The 19,743-nt window shown below is 37.1% G+C and overlaps 1 long non-coding RNA gene across 1 annotated transcript; it reads right to left on the reverse strand.

Moving 5' to 3' along the window:
- Window positions 1-274: 274 nt before the first annotated feature.
- On the reverse strand, window positions 275-19,743 carry LOC129632818 (uncharacterized). The gene is made up of 3 exons (XR_008704677.1): window positions 19,688-19,743; window positions 5,025-5,103; window positions 275-501 (listed from the first exon to the last, which is right to left on the reverse strand). It is a non-coding gene; the product is annotated as an uncharacterized LOC129632818 (long non-coding RNA).

The following is a 19,743-nucleotide window of genomic DNA, read 5'->3' on the forward strand; positions in this document are numbered from 1 at the left end:
TTTTAAAGAATGTAAAGATCTTTGTGTATTTTTCATTCCAGTTAAGACCACAGCTGAAAGGTCAAATAACAATGAATTTATTTCATAAAGATAATGAAAACATATATCAGATTGTGTAGAAAGTAAATTATATGACAAGCAGACCAAGAATTTCCTAATTAATCAAAATTTACTTTTACATTTTTCACATAGTTTTTAAATGAGTATTTTTGCAAGAAGGCAAATAACCTATGAGATGCAAATTTGTTAATCTTTCTCATATATATAAGAGGTCTTCTTTTCCAAATTTGAAGAATGAATTAATATCCACTGACATGATGATTTTGAATTGTGGTGCTGGAGAAGACTCTTGAGAGTCCCTTGGACAGCAAGCAGATCAAACCAGTCAATCCTGAAGGAAATAAACCCTGAATTTTCACTGGAAGGATTGAGGCTGAAGCTGAAGTTCCAGTAGTCTGACCACCTGATGCGAAGAGCCAACTCATTGGAAAAGACCCTGGTCTGAGGGCAGGAGGAGAAAGGGGTGACAGAGGATGAGATAGTTAGCATCACTGGCTCAATGGAAATGAATCTGAGCAAACTCCAGGAGAAAGTGAAGGACAGGGAAGCCTGGAGTGCTGCCTGGGGTCACTAAGAGTTGGATATGGCTTAGCAACTGAACAACAGCACTGATATAAAGATTACCCAAGAACCTATAACCATACTCCTAGCTCGGATTCAATCTTGGCTCCAATTAACTATCAACTGTTAACTTAGATTGCCGTTAAAAACCTAGGTTTCATTATGCCTAATCAAATTATTTTCTTCCCCAGAAGATCAAAGATACCCAAGCTGCAAGTGCTGTTTAAAATTCACTAAGTAATAAGATCAATTTTGTGGGCTATCATTTAGTGTTATATACCTAAATTTCCTTTCACAATTATTAACGCATAAACCAAGCACCTTATATAGTTTCAAAAGCCGTGGGCATTGTAGACTGATTTATACTGTAAATTTACACTGATTTATCAACCCCCAAGTTTGTTCAGAATCAAGTAAATCTAAAGGACTAAACTCCATTCAAAAAGGAAGAATATACATTTCATAGACAGTAAAAATGTATTCAGCTATGACACTATGCTACCAAGTGAACACATATTTTAAGTGAATTTACAAATTTGTGAGTTTACATGAAAAACAAATATCCTGGGCATGCTTATATCCTCCCTTTCAGGCCTGTTCTTAACCCTCGATGACACCTAGGACTGTATCCCACGCACCTGTGCAATTTACTCTGTTAAGTTGCCCTGTTTTCAAAAGTCACTCTCTAAATAGGATTTGTCAAACTAATTTAACCCCAAAATAAAGAATTAACAATCTTAATGCATCACCTTTATCTATCATTATGAAAAGCTAGACTTATCTAAGTGTGAGAGTTTCTGATTGAGACTGATCATACCTGAGCTGGACTTCCCTGGTAGCTCAGCTGGTAAAGAAACTGCCTGCAATGCAGAAGACTCTGGTTTGATCCCTGGGTTGGAAATGTCCCCTGGAGGAGGGCATGACAACCCACTCCAGTATTCTTGCCTGGAGAATCTCCATGGACAGAGAAGCCTGGCGGGCTACAGTGCATGGGTCTCAGAGAGTCAGACACAACTGAGCAACTAAGCACACACACAAACCTGAGCCAGCAGAGGCAGGTCAATTCCATGGCGGCCATACTTACAACTTTAAATAAAACTCTACCTCTGGTTACGCAAGTGCCAAGGTTAGCGAGAGTTTAATAATTATTGTTGTACATGACAATGTTTGAATTATAAGATCTTATAGGATCTAAACTGAATCAAAGATCACATTATATTCCAGCAGTTTACTGCATATACCTATGAAAACATATTTCAGAGCAAGGCAATGCATATTTCAATGCTTAAACCACTGATGAGGAGGGAGGGGGGTTCAGGATGGGGAACACGACCTGTGGCGGATTCATGTTGATGTATGGCAAAACCAATACAATATTGTAAAGTAATTAACCTCTAATTAAAATAAATACATTTATTAAAAAAATAAAACCACTGATAAGAACTTCAAGTAGAGCAAACGTTTTAAACAATATGGATGAACTCTAAAGGAAAACATGCAATTTCGTTGGAACTGTAAAATAGTTTTAGATTCCTAAAATTGAATATGAAAAATACTGCAGTAGGGTGAGGAAAGAAAATATTAGGACATCTGTTTGTGAAATTTCTCATTCTGTATTTTATAAAAAAAATGTGTGAATGCATGGTATTTAAATCATGTATGACTATAATAGTATATATATATATATATATATGTATATGTATACATGTTAGTCGCTCCATTGTGTCTCACTCTTTATGACCCCATGGACTGTAGCCTTGAGGCTCCTCTCTCCATGGAATTCTCCAGGCAAGAACACTGGAGTGCATAGCCATTCCCTTCTCTAGCGGATCTTCCCGACCCAGGGATCAAAACCAAATCTTTTGAATTGCAGGCAGATTCTTTACCATCTGAGCCACCAGGGAAACCCACAATACTGCACATAAAGTTATAAATAAATAAACACACTATACTTCTCACTAAAGGTAAAAGACAATACAGCAATTGATAGATTGCTTATCAGAAGACTCCAAAGACATATTGCAGTTAACGATCATAAGGTAGAATTAAGAACTGAATTACCATTTCTAAATTATAATGCTAGCTTTTCAATTTTAGCAATATTTCCACATTATGGATTCAACACTGGATACAATAACAGCAAACTGGGACACAAAGATAAGAAAACTTCACATGTAAACCTCTTATTTACCTTTAAAATGAACTCTAAAAACTGAATAAATGAGCCTGGAGAGTATAAACTAGAGAACACAATAAATTATATAAATTCAGATTGTGGCAAATAAAGGAACCAAGCAAATACATGAACTATAACATTAAAATTCAAACTCACAGGACAAAATGCTTATTTTGGAAGCACACAGATACAAAATATCACTTGGTTAGCACAGCTCTTGAACAGGAAATTTCGTAAACATGAAAATTTGTAATTTGTGAAACAGTTAATCTAATAGAGGCAATAATGAGATTATGATATGTTTTCAGAAAGGATTACTTTGTCTAATAGATATTTCTTATGGCTTTTGATTAAAGCTTATATCTTCTATATTAATATAAAATAAAATACTGACCCAGAAAATGTATCTATTGTATAGAAAGTTTTTAATTCTGTCCATTCAACTTTAGCTGACTTGTCCTTTAAATGATGATAGTTAATTTTATCCCTAGAAAGCAGCTTTTCCCTTTGCAAATCAGAAGTGCCTTGTTAAAAGTTCATTCATTTCTGCACATCACCAAGGGATAATATATGGTATCCTAATTCACCTCATATTGCAATGAAGTTCCCAATTTATCCGAGCACAGCCATGGAATTTGGAGGTTGGGCAGCTATCATCTCCCTTTCTTTGGTCACAATTTCTAACCCAAACATCTATAAATCTGTGTATAAATTAGAAAATTCCTAGTAAATTTTTTTAGGAACGCTATGTGCACTGCTGGGAAGGAATGAAGGCAAAAGGAGAATGGGGCTGCAGAGGATGAGGTGGTTAGATAGCATCACCACTGCAATGGACATGAATTAGAGCAACATCCACTATTAGACACAGTGGAAGACAGAGGAGCCTGGCATGCTGCAATAAATGGAATCACAGAGTGGAAATGACTTGGTGACTGAACAAAAATAACCACACGGAGCATTGTCACAAAATAATTTAGGAGTCAATGTTGCATGTCACACTGTTTAAGCTATGATTACCAGAATCACAGTTCTCCATATTGTAGTTCTCCATCGTGAAGTTCAAATGCAGAATTACTTGAAATCAAATGTAATAGTATATTGAATTCAGTGCACTATTATATTTTTAAGGGTAAATTTTAATAATATGAAAAATCTGCATTATTTTTGCATTTTTTATGCTTTAAACTTTTTTCTTGAATGGATCAATAGATTGAAGATTGACAAAGGACTGAACTATAGTATATACAACAATGTGGCAGGTAGACACTAAGATAGGTCCCAAGTGTCCACATTTCTTGGTATGGGCTTCTCCAGTGGCTCAGTGGTAAAGAATCCACCTTCTAAGCAGGAGGGGTGGGTTCGATCCCTGGGTTCCTTTCTTGAAAGAAATATCTTTATCAGCTCTTTGAACTTGATACAAAGTTGGATAAGAACAGCAAAAAAAAAAAAAAAATTCTACTTGGCTGATTTGAACAAGTAGCAAGTTAATATGTACCTAAAGGGAAAAAAAAAATAGTATTTTGTTTAAAATAAAATCCAAAAGAGAAGTAGGCAAGTGAAGACATTTTTATGAGGAATAAGTATGAATCAGATAGCTCAAAAAGGTGAAAAAGAAAATGCAATCAGTTCTCTAATGAATTAATAGGTACAGCAGGGACTCTCATGTTACTTTATGTGAAATTGCTAATGAACAGCAGAGAAGCTGGGAAAAAATGGTAGTCAGCACATTCTAGGAACCCACTTGCCTTTTAAAGGCCTTATAAATAGAAGATGGCTCTTTATTAAAAATCAACATATTTTCCTTTCCTTCTAGATTTAGAAGAAAGTGTAGGGTTTTTCCTATCTATATAAATAATGGTAACACAGAAAACTTAAAGCAACATGGCTTATACATCATCTTTGCACTTTTTTAGTTTTTCTTATTTTGCATTGCTCTTAATATGAAGTTTCCAGCTAGTTTCTCTTAGAGAGCTTTTTTGTCCGTTCTAGAAGAATGACACTTCTAAGATCCATTTCATTCACATATGGGGGAGTCACACACTCAGATGTTGGAAGAAGCAGGTAAGTAACTTAGAAGACTGGAGTTTATTAGATAAGAAATACACCCCTACATGAGAATGGGTACCTCATCTAAAGGGCAACCAGTCTTCTGCTTAAGTATTTGGAGGACATGAGGAAATAGACTCAATGTTGCTTGATAATTGAGTTTATAAAATAATATTGTTACCTAGGTTGTTGGCCCAGAATCATATCTCTGCACTTCCCTCAAATGGAAAACAATTATTCTTATAAGTTACAGGAGGAAGCTGCCAAAAGAAAAAATAAGAACTGGTTAGAATGAAAAAACTGGCCCAAAATAGCAGAAGATTTGACTTCCAATAGACCCTGAGCCTCACCATACACTCACTGTAATATATTAGCATTTGCTGAATGACAGGCCAACCAGTGCCATGACAGTCGGCAATTGTCATGACAAGAACCAGAAGGGCCATTGTTATCGCTGCTGTTCATTTGCTAAGTAGCGTCCAATTCTTTGAGACACCATGAACTGCAGCACACCAGGCTCCTCTGTCCTTCACCATCACCCAGAGTTCAAATTCATGTCCATTGAGTTGGTGATGCTAGCCTCTGCTATCATCTCATCCTCTGCTGCCTGCCTCTCCTTTGCCTTCAATCTCTCCCAGCATCAGGGTCTTTTCCAATAAATCAGTTCTTTGCATCAAGTGGCCAAAGTATTGGAGCTTCAGCTTCAGCATCAATCCTTCCAATGAATGCTCAGGGTTCACTTCCTTTAGGACTGACTAGTTTGATCTCGGTTCAGTCCAAGGAACGTTCAAGAGTCTTCTCTAGCATCATGATTCAAAAGCATCTATTCTTCAGCATTCAGTCTTCTTTATGGTCCAACTCTTTTAAGCCTACATAAGGACTGAAAAGAAGTGTTACATCACTTTCAGATTCTAACCACATGCTTGTTCTTGGATAAGTCATGAATATTCCTACCATTCTTTCCAAACCCCTCTCTTTTACTTCCAATCTCCTATATTTTTATCTCCAAATGAATTGGCTTGAGAAGTTGCTTTTCAAACTATGTTCCCCATTCTCCATTCTTTGGCCATTGAATGAAGCTTGTGCTCTTCCAGTCTCAGCATTGGTTTCATTATTGGCTATGTGAATACATCAGAAAACCTCCCTGGCCAGGACAAGGGGTCTTGATCTGAGGAAGGAACCTAGATGGGGTCTAGTAGATCAACTTGGTAGCAATATCCAACTGTTTATTTGGAGACTTCTGATTTTTAACTATTGACACCCAAGTCAATTTAAAATATTGGGAAGGTTGAGTAAAATATGTCCAGTTGTTCATTTCGGTTCAGTTCAGTCTCTCAGTCCTGTCTTACTCTTTGTGACCCCATGGACTGCAGCATGCCAGGCTTCCCTGTCCATCACCAACTCCCAGAGCCTGCTTAGACTCATGTCCATTGAGTCAGTAATGCCATCCAGTCATTTCATCCTCTGTTGTCCCTGTCTCCTACTGTCTTCAATCTTTCCCAGCTTCAGGGTGTTTTCCAATAAGGCATTTTCCAATGTCTATGTGTAGATAACTTAAATCAGTTACAAGGCACCATACACTGCAGTGCTTCTCCAGTGGACCCTCTAAGATAACCCCCTGGTTCTTTAGATGAGAGACTCCTAAGTGAGTGACTCGTGACCAGAACTGAGCCAACCACATTCTGCTAAGGATTTGAAGTATGATAAGAGGCAATCAGGTACCCAGTTGGGGACAAATTATCTTAGACAGTAGCAACAAAAATAGTAAAAAGATCCCCAAACTCTAGGGGATCATTGATTTATAACCCTCCTTCACTTTTTAAATGATTTTAATAGTTCTTCTGATAAAAATATTTTCATTATCTTTTCCCCACAGAGAGCTAGAGTTGACTTTTGTTGTTTGAGTGCAAAAATAATACAAAACACAATTTTTACTAGCACAAAAACCTTCATTAAGATGGAAATAAGTCTTTTCTTTCCACTCAACTACTTTCTTAACTCAAGTGGCTCCCAACCAGGAGAAAGACTGGGCTTCTAGGGATATTTGAACAAGGAAGTATTGTGTGTGTGTGTGTGTGTGTGTGTGTGAACGTAATTATGGGAATCGAGTGCCATTGATATTTAGTGTTTGAGAATTCCCATGAATTATCATCTCCCTGCACCATGAAGCACAGTTCTATATGTAAATATCCATGCCTTTCGAACGCCAAAGGAATGTTTCCTTTAATTGTTTCTAACATACTCTGAGAGGAGTGCTGTCATATGCCTAAAGTTAATAATCTATTATTTCAAATCCAAGATGTCAGCTGGAGTCTTCTCACTTGCCTTCATAAATTTTACCTTTGTCCTCAAGTTTACAATATTCAAGCAGGTATGCTAAGTATTTTTAAAGGATCAAAAAAGAAAATACATGAAGTCTCACAAATCTTATATACAGAACTTACACTTTATTGCCCACTAATTTGTGTGCCACCTTTCACAGAATAAAATCCTGGCTATCACCTGCTTTGCTCTCTTATGTCACCACTAGAGAGAAACATGAAATTTTCTTCATGTTTCAGCACCATTTGTTTATCGAATCCCCACTAAAGGAAAATGAGTTTTCCCCCAAATAGCTTCCACTTATTATTTACATTGGTAATTAACCATTTTATTGCTATAGTAGCATGAGCCTATCTAAGAAATAATAAACACATATACCTGTAGAACTTAATACATATACATTTTTTTTTGTTTCAGTCTGATTGGAACCTTAGATGAATGTGCAAAGGTTTTCAGAAGTATGTTGCAGGTCTTTGGCAGGTTGCATTGTGGGAAATCATTGATACAGTTAAGTAAAGAAATCACTGAAGATGGTAACTGCAGCCATGAAATTAACAGATGCTTACTTCTTGAAAGAAAAGCTATGAAAAACTCAGACAGTGCAATAAAAAGCAGAGACATTACTTTGCTGACAAAGGTCTGTTTAGTCAAAGCTATGGTTTTTCCAGTAGTCATGGATGGATGTGAGAGTTGGACCTAAAGAAGGCTAAGCTCTGAAGAATTGAAACTTTTGAACTGTGATGTTGGAGAAGATTCTTGAGAGTCTCTTGGACTGCAAGGAGATAAAATCCAGTCAATCGTAAAAGAAATCAATCCTGAATATTCATTGGAAGGCCTGATTGCAGCCATGAAATTAAAAGATGCTTGCTCCTTGGAAGGAAAGTTATGACCAATCTAGACAGCATATTAAAAAGCAGGACATTACTTTCTTGACAAAGGTCCATCTAGTCAAGGCTATGGTTTTTCCAGTAGTCATGTATGGATGTGAGAGTTGGACTGTGAAGAAAGCTGAGAGCCAAAGAATTGATGCTTTTGAAGTGTGGTGTTGGAGAAGACTCTTGAGAGTCCCTTGGACTGCAAGGAGATCCAACCAGTCCATCCTAAAGGAGATCAGTCCTGGGTGTTCATTGGAAGGACTGATGTTGAAGCTGAAACTCCAATACTTTGGCCACCTGATGCAGAGAGCTGACTCATTTGTAAAGACCCTGATGCTGGGAAAGATTGATGGCAGGAGGAGAAGGGGACGACAGAGGATAAGATAGTTAGATGGCATCACTGACTCAATGGACATGGGTTTGGGTGGACTCCTGGAGTTGGTGATGGACAGGGAGGCCTGATGTGTTGCAGTTCATGGGGTTGCAAAGAGTCAGACACAACTGAGTGACTGAACTGAACTGAAATAATGCTGGGAAAGATTGAAGGTGGGAGGAGAAGGGGATGACAGAGGACAAGATGCTTGCATGGCATCACCAGCACAATGAACATGAGTTTGAGCAAGCTCTGCAAGATGGTGAAGGACAGGGAAGCCTGGTGTGCTACAGTCCATGGGGTCTCAGAGAATCTGACATGACTGAGCAACTGATCAACAGCAAGTAAAGAAAACATTGTGTACATTTCTCTTAGCCTCAACTGGCACTCCTTTCATATTCAAATTAAACTACTTTTTTCAAATCTACCAACCAACCCTCTCCAGGTCCATTTATCATCACTAGCAGGCTTGGTGAACATGTGTTTATTGAACACCTGCTACATTCTAGAAAACACCTCTGAATTGTAAGAGCTGTTGGTCATCAATAGAAGCATAATGAAATCATAGTCACAAAAACACTGATGAGGTGATATTTTTAATGCGGTGGGGGGACAGAGAAAAAATTTTAGGCAAGGAAAGCTTGATGTCATTAAATTCTGTATTTCATCTGCTCTTCTTTGTTACAATTATATTGTAAACAATACAATTGTGAACCACCCAGATCAGTCAGTATCTCTCAACTTATATTTTTATGCCTGAACAATGTACCTGCTGCAAAATAGGTCCGTAACAAATAAATGCTTATGAATGAACATAAAGAACACAATTCTTTTGTTGCTGTTCAGTTGCTCAGTCATGTCTGACTCTGCACCCCACGGACTGTAGCATACCAGGCTTCCCTGTTTCATACCATCTCCCAGAGCTTGCTCAAACTTAGGTCCATTGAGTTGGTGATGCCATATACCATCTCATCCTCTGATGTCCCCTTCCCCTCCTGCTTTCAATCTTTTCCAGCATCAGGGTATTTTCTAATGAATCAGCTCTTTGCATCAGGTGGCCAAAGTATTGGAGCCTTCCATCAGCCCTTCCAATGAATATTCAGGGTTGATTTCCTTTAGGATTGACTGGTTTGATCTCCTTGCAGTCCAAGGGACTCTCAAGAGTCTTCTCCAACACCACAGTTCAAAAACATCAGTTGAACTGTGGTGTTGGTGTTTTAATCATTTCCTTTGAATTCGCTGACTTTTCAAGATTTGTTACTCCAATTGGAGAGCTAGGTGAGTGGCTCATTCCTTAGCCTAGCAAAACTGAGAGCCAGAACTGTGCTGTGATGAACATGTTAAGGGAAATTCATTTCTTAAGGATAGGGTCATTTGTCACTGAACTCAGTGTGAAATTCTCAGTTCTCCAAATTCTAAGCAGAAATGCTGAGTCAAGCCCATAATTGCCTGAACACATTTTACAAGGGATCCCTACACTTCTAACCCAATTACAAACCAATGTGCTCCCATTTGGAATATGGGTTACCTTTTGTTACTGAAGAATATTTCTAAGGGAAGTCCCCAGAAAGAAGTGGAAAGCAGTAGGTATATGGAGACAGATCAGAGTGGACTGCTCACTGACTGAGTCACTTATAATCCTCAGAAACTCTTCTTAATGTTGCAGTGCTCTCTATTACTCATTTTTAAATACACCAATGGTTATAACATCTATTTTAAGTGATTTCTACTTTAAGAGATGGAAAAGCACTTTGCTGAATGCCTGACACACAATAGGCTGTTTAAATATAGTATTTCCCTTCCTCCATTGAAAATCAGGACAGATCCTCCTCCTATCTTTTTGTACATTTTCAGTTCAACACGCAGATTTGTCGAGGACCACTCTGATAGGTATGACAGGAGGTACGGGTCAATGCAGAAGCATCACAACATACGTAACTGAGAGAGAAGATGTGCCTTGATGAGTGTAATATTAAGGCTCAAGAAACACAGCCCAGTGTCATGGAGGAGAGTGAGATTAATCTGAGCTAGATGAATCTTCAGCGTTCTCCTTGAGACTGTGTAAGGCATACACAGCCCAAAGTTTTGAATCTTATATTAAGCCTTCCTTGACCAGTGCAGTCACCAGAGAAATCTCTACTTTTCACTTTCCTGTTTTATGTGTGGCAGACTCCGCTAACGTATTGGTTGAAAAATAATCTTAAAGTTGGTGACTTTTATCACAGTGGTAAAACCTGTGATGAGTTACACCATGGAGTAGTAAGTGTGGGGTGGGGGAAATCCCAATTAGTTTGGAGTGAAAAGATCAGAGATAAATAACATCATTCATTCTCAGCATATTTTTACACACTCAGCCCGTTTCACAAACGTAGTCATCTCACTAACTCCAAGAGTGAGTGTGACGAGTTAACAAGAGAGTGTTTATAGGAAATCATCTTAACTGGAAAATATACTAGAAATAGAGGTTATTATTAGTGTAAGGGGAACTGAACTAGTAACTATTGCTTAAAACTAGGAGTTAAATGGTTTAGAAAAAGATTTTCCTTTCTCTAAGTGAATCACTGATATGCTTCATTGAAAGCAACAACATGAATTTTTAGTTTCTTGTTTAAAATCAGTCAACCATAGAGATGATATCTCCAGACAATTCCTTGAGTGTGTTGGAAATATTTTCATTATCAGTGTTGATAATATCTCAACTTTTGTATAGCAAAAAGATACCAAGCTTTGGTAGAATGATAATCATTTCTTAAACACCATAGGAAAAATTAAATTAATTTTGAGAATGCAAGTTTTTAACTGTCAAAAAACTGATTCTGATTTCAGGACAATGACTTTGTAAATAAAATGGTTATAGTTTTTCTCATTGTTTCCATCATTTTCCTTTAAAAGTATCAACCCTTTAGCTGCAAAATATAAAATATATGCATATGAAAAATAATCTAGTTTATCCACTGATTTGATATTTTTACTTCATTTAGGCAAAAGCAAGCTGAACTTCAATATCAATCTATAGAAGCAAAAGGTCCTATTTAATTTTAAAAAATGAAGGGGGGGGCACATATTAATGTGGACATGCTTACCTGAAAGCCACACAAGTGGATTTCGAATCTTAGATTATCACTACTGGACTGTATTATCTTCATAATGTACATCATTATTCTGGCTTCAATTGCTTTATCTTGAAAATGAAGCTTAATAATGCCATTTTTGTAGGAAAATTTCCAGTTCAAAAAACTCTTATGCTTAAAACTATATTTAAGTGTTTATTGAGAGGTATTATTTATATTTGGAACAGCAAACTACCAATTTTTGAAAAAATTTCCACTCATATACAATCTATGTTAATATTGGCCAAGAAAAATTACTTACTTAATTGTATTTGTCAATTACAATATATTTATTCATCAGAATAAGACATACCACAAAGCCATACTTAAAAGCAATAAAATTAGGTTTCAAAGTATATTTTTGAATGCCAACCTTCTGTCAAAAATAAACCTCTGCTAACTCACAGCTATTAGTTAAAAACTAATCCATGCTTTTTGCACTCTTTAAGACTTCTTTCACAGTTATGTTCAATATTTTACCTTTCAGAGAAATTACCGAGCATCTGTCTAAGTGGATACTAGATAAAAAAGAGGTAAGAGGACTCTTAGGAATCAGAGCCTCTGATTGTCTGCTATTCTCAGCTCTTAATAAATTGGACATTTTAGGCTGAACCACCACACTCTTTTGGAGAGCTCCTTTATTCTGTAAACACCAAATGGATGAATTAAATGATCTCTACAAGGAAATCAAAGCAGTCAGTTCTAAAGGAAATCAGCCCTGAATATTCACTGGAAGGACTGATGTTGAAGCTGAAGCTCCAATCCTTTGGCCACCTGATGCAAAGAGCCGACTCACTGGAAAGACACTGATGCTGGGAAAGATTGAGGGCAGGAGGAGAAGGGGGCAACAAAAGATGAGATGGTTGGGTGGCATCATCAATTCAATGGACATGAGTTTGAACAAATTCTGAGAGATGGTGAAGGACAGGGATGCCTGGGGTGCTGCAGTCCACGGAATTGCAAAGGGTCGGACATGACTTAGCAACGGAACAACAACAACAACATATTGACAGCCTTCAAAAATGTATTTATTTAATAAATGGAGAAGAATGATAACAAAGAGATAAGGCTTTATATATAAAATATAATTCAGTAATAACAAGTCCCAAACATTCAAAGTAAATTAATATAAAAGTAAATAGTTAATTTTTTTGTGCCCAACATTATACAGATGACAAAAAATTTCTGGATCAGTTACAGTTACCTGAAGATGGAATCCCTACTAGCAATTTAATTTAACATAAATATTCATTCCTTTGGTGGCGATACTTTATGCAGGCTCTGAACTAAAAGACTAGAATACACTTCACCTCTGCCGAACCAAATTTTCCACATTTTTCAAGACACAGTGCAACTGCATCACTCCCATAAATCCAATGGTATCCCACTTAAAATTCTGCTATACTTCACATCGTTTTAACAGTTCATAGCATACTTTCTTGCATTTGTCTCTAATTGCATTCTTTAAAGACTCTGATTATAGTAGAAACCACTGAGATGATGAGAAACTTGAAACCTAAATTATGTACATTGTCCATAATCAAAGGAAAATAAAAGAATTTGCCTAGTGGAGAATGACAACACACTAACCTTGTATGGATAATTTTAAAATATAAATATATGAAGAAGCATATGTGATTTCTTTCTTTCCTGTCTTTAAATACATGAGGTTAGTGTACAGATGCTAGAAAAAAAATCATGTCACACAGTCTGTACCTCTGAGAAGTTTTTCTCACATATTACATATTTTTTTTGCAATAAGTGCAATATGCTTTATTTGTTTGCTTTTTAGTTAAGAGAGCTTCTTCTGTATGTTGTCTATACACCTATTTAAATTATACAAATAAAAATAATCTAACAAAACATTTTAAATATTATAAAAACAAGAAAATATTAACCAAAAAGAAAACCACATCTTAGACTTCAATAAAAGATAGAAGTCATAACATAAACTTCCTATTACTTCATATTCTATTAATCCCTAGAATTGTGAAATAATTATTTTAACAAAAAACATTGACCCCTTGTTATTTCAAGATCCTCAAAGATTTTTAAATAAAATAAGATGAGTAAATTTTATCATTACTGAATCCATGCTTGTACTGCTCACCACACAATGGGCCATTAAATGTAGAGACAGGTTGTTAGGGCAAGAAATAGCAACTTCATTCAGAAAGCCAGCAGAGCGAGAAGATGGTGGGCTAGTGTTCAAAAGATCCATCTTACCTGAGTTTGGATGCTAGTTTCTTTTATAAAGCAAAGAAAGGGAGGTAAGGTAATACAGTAACAAAGGCAAAAATTTGTCGCAAATATTTCCTGGTTCTGCCAGACTGAAAAGGAGATATGTTCATTTCTTCTTTTCTATACCTATTCATAGGTGAGCAGGTAAGAATGTTTCCTGTGAGCTAAACAAAGGTATTTTAGTTTAACCCTAAGGCCTGGGAGACCAGAGATGAGCCATTATGTATACTCTAAACTACAAGCCACATCCCTTTGTGATTAACTTGTAGGAAAAGCAATAAAATACAAAGGTTAAGCTAAAAGAAAGATATCCCATATGGAGTCAGAATTGGTTCTTCCCTATTACATTATTTGGGTTATTTTTTTCTGCCTGTGAATTAAGTACTCCATTAATCAAAGTCCGACTAAGTGTTTAGTATTCTGTCCACACCTCCCTGCACACAGATCCCCACTGTTCTTTATTACAATCACTTCCATGTCTTCTTGACTCAAATTTGTTCTACTAGAGGATCCTGGAGGGCTGCAGTCCACAGGGTGGCACAGAATCAGACAGGACTGAAGCAACTTAGCACTCAATGTATAGAAAACAATGCTGTTTATGAAACCTAAAGTTAATCAAATGCCCTGCTGACCGTAATTCATCGTTTCCTAATATCATCAAGATAAAATAAATTTTCTCTACAAACCATGCAAACTCCTTTTTGCTTATCTAATCTCCCTTCTGCACATTGACATCCTGAATTCCAGCTTCACTAGCTAATACTGTTTCCTTAACAGTATTTCATTCTCACCTACTGGTTTCTCTATATACACTTTGTATTAGGGAAGTGTCTATGCTATTCTATATTATTAAGTTGTTTTTGTTTTTGTTATTAATCAGAAAGCCCATTGGATTTTTTCTCACACCTTCTCTGCATCAGTGGAGAGGATCCTGTATTTTTTTTATACTTAGATCTATCAGTACAGTGGATAATACTTTTGAATTTCCTAATATTGAAATCATTCTTGTGTTCCTGGAATAAACCTCACTTGTCATAATATCTTCTATTTTAAATGAACTGTTGAATTGTTTGCTAGTATTTTTTACATGATATTTCTACTGTAATATTCATAATAATCAAGGATTTCTGTCTGCTTAGTTCATTGATAGATCATGACCCTCAGGAAAGTGCTGGGTGCATATTTGACACTTACGAAAAATGTATTGCAAAATCAAAATCAAATAAATTTTATATACAAGTACATTGTTTTTATAAGTCAAATATTCATTAGAATGGAGAAGGACATGGCAACCTACTTCAGTATTCTTGCCTGAAGAATCCCATGGACAGAGGAGCCTGGCAGGCTAGAGTCCATGCAGTCACAAAGAGTCAGACATGACTGAAGCCGCTTAGCACATTCATTACAAAGTAAGTCAATGATATTCACTATCAGATACACATACAATGATATCAACTGATCTTCTTGAATGAAAAAGAACAGTAGTAATTCCTTTAAATTTTCCCCAAGATAAAACAGGAATTTCTACCCCCAACCCCTTCATTGAAAACAGATTGTTGGGATATAATTAGTATCCACTTTGCCTCAATCAAGTGAAATTAAGCATCTAATGTGCATAAAACTGAGGTCATAAATGATAAACTGTCCATAAGCATAGGACTTTTGCAGGTTTCAAAGTTGCCCTAGAGTTGAAAATCCTGTTGTCTATCTCAGGCATTTGCCAGTTTGAACTATCTGGTATGTGATAGCGCTGACATAGGAGATAGACAGGCTCCAGGCTGAACACGGACAAGCAGCCTCCCGTTTGCATTTCCTGAGACAAGAGAGAGTTGGGCTCCAGTGGAGGTATTTGTAATCAGCCTCCTGTTCACCCTCTGAAATGGAAATAGCAACAGAAATAGAGCAAATAGCCAGTGTCTGTCTCTTGTAAACACCATAAGGTAGTGGTCATGGCAAGGACAAATAGGGGCAAAAACCTGTTAGAGTAAAGGATTAAGGGATCTCCCTCTCTGCTCTTTTGCAACAAGGGAGACACTACACATGTGCAGAAAGGCTCCTAGTGGGTCAAAATCGGGTGATAATTCCAGGCCACAATGAGTCTTGCTCATCCCATAAGCCTTCACTTCAAGTTCCATCTTGGCTGAGGGGTGCATGCACCCCACGAGAGGGTCCCAGAATAGGTCAGGTGTGGAAAAAGAGAACAGATAATTGGCCTGAAGGAAGACAAAGACCTGGAAGAACTGAACTGCATAAATAACTTAAACCACTCTTTACGACACTCCTCCTCACTAGGGCGACACCACACACTTTTTCTCCAGGTGTTCATCTCTGCCTTGCTTCTGTCTTTCTGGTCTGTGCTCTCCCCCTTGTTGCTGTTCTATGTCTCTAACAATAAGCTTTGTACCTGCATTTACAGTTTCTGCCTCCGTGATAAATATATTTCTCACTGGGGGTAAAGATCCAGTTTAGCCTCCAGTCCTTGCTGGCCTGGTGGCTAGGATTTCTGGTTCTCATCCAGGCTACCCAGATTCAATTCCTGGGCAGGGAATTAAGATCTCACTTCATGCCACCACTCACTGCTGTTTTGCTGAGATAAGTTTATTACATGATTTTAAAGAAAAAATTGTTGACAACTTTTGAGCACTGCATGACAGTTTTGTAGTAATAGGAAATCATGTGCTGGGGAGTCTAACTTTCAGAACAACTGGTTTGAAGCACAAAGTGTGAAATTAGTAATTATAGCTCAGATTTTGATATTGCCAACAATAATTCCATTTGGATAAATTTGAATCAATTTTAGTGAAAAAAAATCTTTGCTCCTAAAAGGCCAATCTCAAAATTCAAGGCTTTGGAAATCCTCTAATTTTCATGGCTTTGAAGAGTTTCTTATAGTTGATTGTTTATCTCAGACTTTAAGAAACATAAGCTGTTTTGGCCTAGTCTGTTTTTTTTTTTTTTTCCCCCTCATACAGCCAAATGTTTGGTGAGGATAAAGGCAAGACAGCAGAATCACATTTCCAGGGACATGCAGTGGCCATCCACAAAGAGGTGGATTTGATTAGTGGCTTTTCTTATTCAGAACCAATAATTTGTTCTAATTTGACTATTTCATTTATGCAGGGACAACAAATGATATTGATAAACATTTAACAATATCCTTGTGGTATGGTTGACAAAACTAAGACAATAAATAATAAACCTGGAGTTTCAAAGTATCTAGAATTATTTACTCACCATCTTTCTCATGTGAAATATAACTTGATTGTCCTTTTCTAGTCATTCATTCCAAACTTGGAAACCAGAATCTCCAAGTACACCAAGGCATCTGCCAAGAAATAACATCCTATAGTTCCTCAAAGGCTGGATGCTGTAAGCCCCAGAGTAGCAACAGACTTGTTTAGTAGAAGGAATTTGGACATATAATCTCTGTGTATGAAAATAGCCTTTATTTTCTTAATTGTATGATGCCATATATAATCAAGTGATTTTCCTTCAAATATAACATCTCTGACATGGCCTGACTGAAAATTTGGGGTTTGGTTTTGTTCTGTTTTTTTTTCTTTTAATCTATCCAAATGACAATTTGCCATAAAATCAAAGGACTCAAAAAACCACTTAGATCAACAGTTAACTACTTTTCAAACAGGAATGGTCAATGCATGTTGTATTTTCAAAGAATTGTCTTCTTAGGTACTCTTAATTACTCAGTAATGCATATACTATTTCCTGCAAAGTATTTTTTATGAATTCTGAGAGCTCAATTAGAAGAAATCACCATTCAGAAGTTGTATCATTCCAATTCTCCCAAGCAAGTTCGTTTAAACTGGTGGCTAGATTTTGTTTATTTATTTGGCTGCATCAGGTCTTAGCTGCAGCCTATGAGATCTTTGATGGTACATGTGAGCTTATTGTCCAGTGGCATATGAGATCTTAGTTCCCTGACCAGGGATTGAACGCATGTCCCCTGCATTGGAGGGTGGATTCTTCACCACTGGACCACCAGGGGAGTCCTGACTAGATTTTTAAAAAGGTTTTCTCATAGTCCAACTAGAGAATGAACAGTAAAACTATAGTGAACATATTTTACATCAAATGACTGCAGCTAAACCTTCCTCTTCAGATCCATCTAAGAACGAGATAATTAATTTTGATTCTTCTCATTTTAAGTCAGAAGTTCACCCCATGAAATCATCTGCTTCAGCATTAAACCTGTAAATCCTGACTCAGGGCCATATGTGAGATGTCTGCTCCACAAGCCATGTCATCTGATTCTGGGAGCCTGAGCCTCTGACCCTATTTCCTGTATCAGTCCTCAGAAGTACTTGCTACAACCTGTTCTGCCAACATTCTGAGAAACTGGTCTCATTTGTTCTTTCTCCCCAGAAACCTAACTTCTGCTTTGTAAATTGTAGTAGGAACTTTCAAGCAATAATAAAAGAATAATGCCAACCACCTATTGAAATAAAACAAAATCAGAACAGAGACAGAATTTCTGATTGGGGCTTGAAATACAGCTAACCTTGTTTTTGTTGAGTTGCTCAGTCATGTCTGACTCTTTGTGATGTCATGAACTGCAGCAAACCAGGTCTCCCCGTCCTTCACCAACTCGCAGGGCTGGCTCAAACTCATGTTCATCGAGTCGGTGATATCCTCCAACCATCTCATCCTCTGTCATCCCCTTCTCCTCCTGCCTTCAATCTTTCCCAGCATCAGGGTCTTTTCCAATGGGTTGGTTCTTCGTATTAAGTGGCCAAAGTATTGGAGCTTCAGCTTCAGCATCAGTATTTCCAGTGAATTTCTAGGGTTGATTTCCTTCAGGATTTACTGGTGTGATCTCCTGGCAGTCCAAGGGATTCTCAAGAGTCTGCTCCAGCACCACAGCTTGAAAGCATCAGTTCTTTGGTACTCAGCCTTCTTTATGGTCCAATGTTCACATCCAAACATGTATTTTGGCTAAGATCAAGTGTAGTACAACTAACCTTAACTGTATCCTTAATATGCAATCAGTTAATGGTTACCCTAAGGATAAGAAGGTATCAGGGCCAGTGAGGGCATTTGCAAGCTTCCAAGACTGTCTAATCTATTTTATGAAGCATGTGTTAAGATTTCCAAGGACTTCCCTGGCAGTCCAGTGGTTAAGATTTCACCTTCTGGTGCATGAGAGTGTGGGTTCGATACCTGGTTGGGGAGCTAAGATCCCACGTGCTTCTTGGTCAAAAACCAAAAACATAAGACAGAAGGAGAGTAGGAGACATGGAAACATATGTACCACCACATGTAAAATAGATAGCCCATGGGAATTTGCTGTATGATGCAGGAAACTCAAACCAGGGCTGTGTAACAACCAAGAGGGGTGTGATGGGGTAGGAGGTGGGAGGGAGGTTCAGGAGGGAGGGGACAGAACTATACCTTTGGCTGGTTCATGTTGATGTATGCCAAAAACCAGCACAATATTGCAAAGCAATTATCCTTCAATTTAAAATAAATAGACAATCAAAAAAAAAAACAGAAGGAATATTATTAGCAATTCAATAATTTAAATTTTTTTTCAACATTGACAAGTGTGTTTTATTCCTAGAAGCAATTTTTCTTACCAATCAGTTTGCTAACAAATAGGTTTTATGTGAATTGTGATTAGAATAGATTTATATCAATTGTAAAATATGGTATAACTAAAGCATATTCATATTAAAGTTGACTCTGTGATAAAATGGCCTTTCACTGCCTTGTTGAGCTAATTAAGATACAGAAAATATAAATGTCTTTAATGCCAACTTATTTTATCAGCCTTCTGTACTCATGAGTAAGTCTTTGTTGTTACCAGCAGTCACTTTTAATTCAGGACCTGGTTTTAGGAAAATAATATCAAAAATAGTTATCAGAGGAGACATTGCAGCAGTAGGTAAGTGTAAGTTGTAAGTACCTCAAGACAAGAAATGGTTGTCCTCTTGTCTAAACAATTAATCTATAAGACAACAT

This window comes from Bubalus kerabau, chromosome 18 (genome assembly GCF_029407905.1).
Source record: "Bubalus kerabau isolate K-KA32 ecotype Philippines breed swamp buffalo chromosome 18, PCC_UOA_SB_1v2, whole genome shotgun sequence".
Classification (NCBI taxonomy): Eukaryota; Metazoa; Chordata; class Mammalia; order Artiodactyla; family Bovidae; genus Bubalus; species Bubalus kerabau.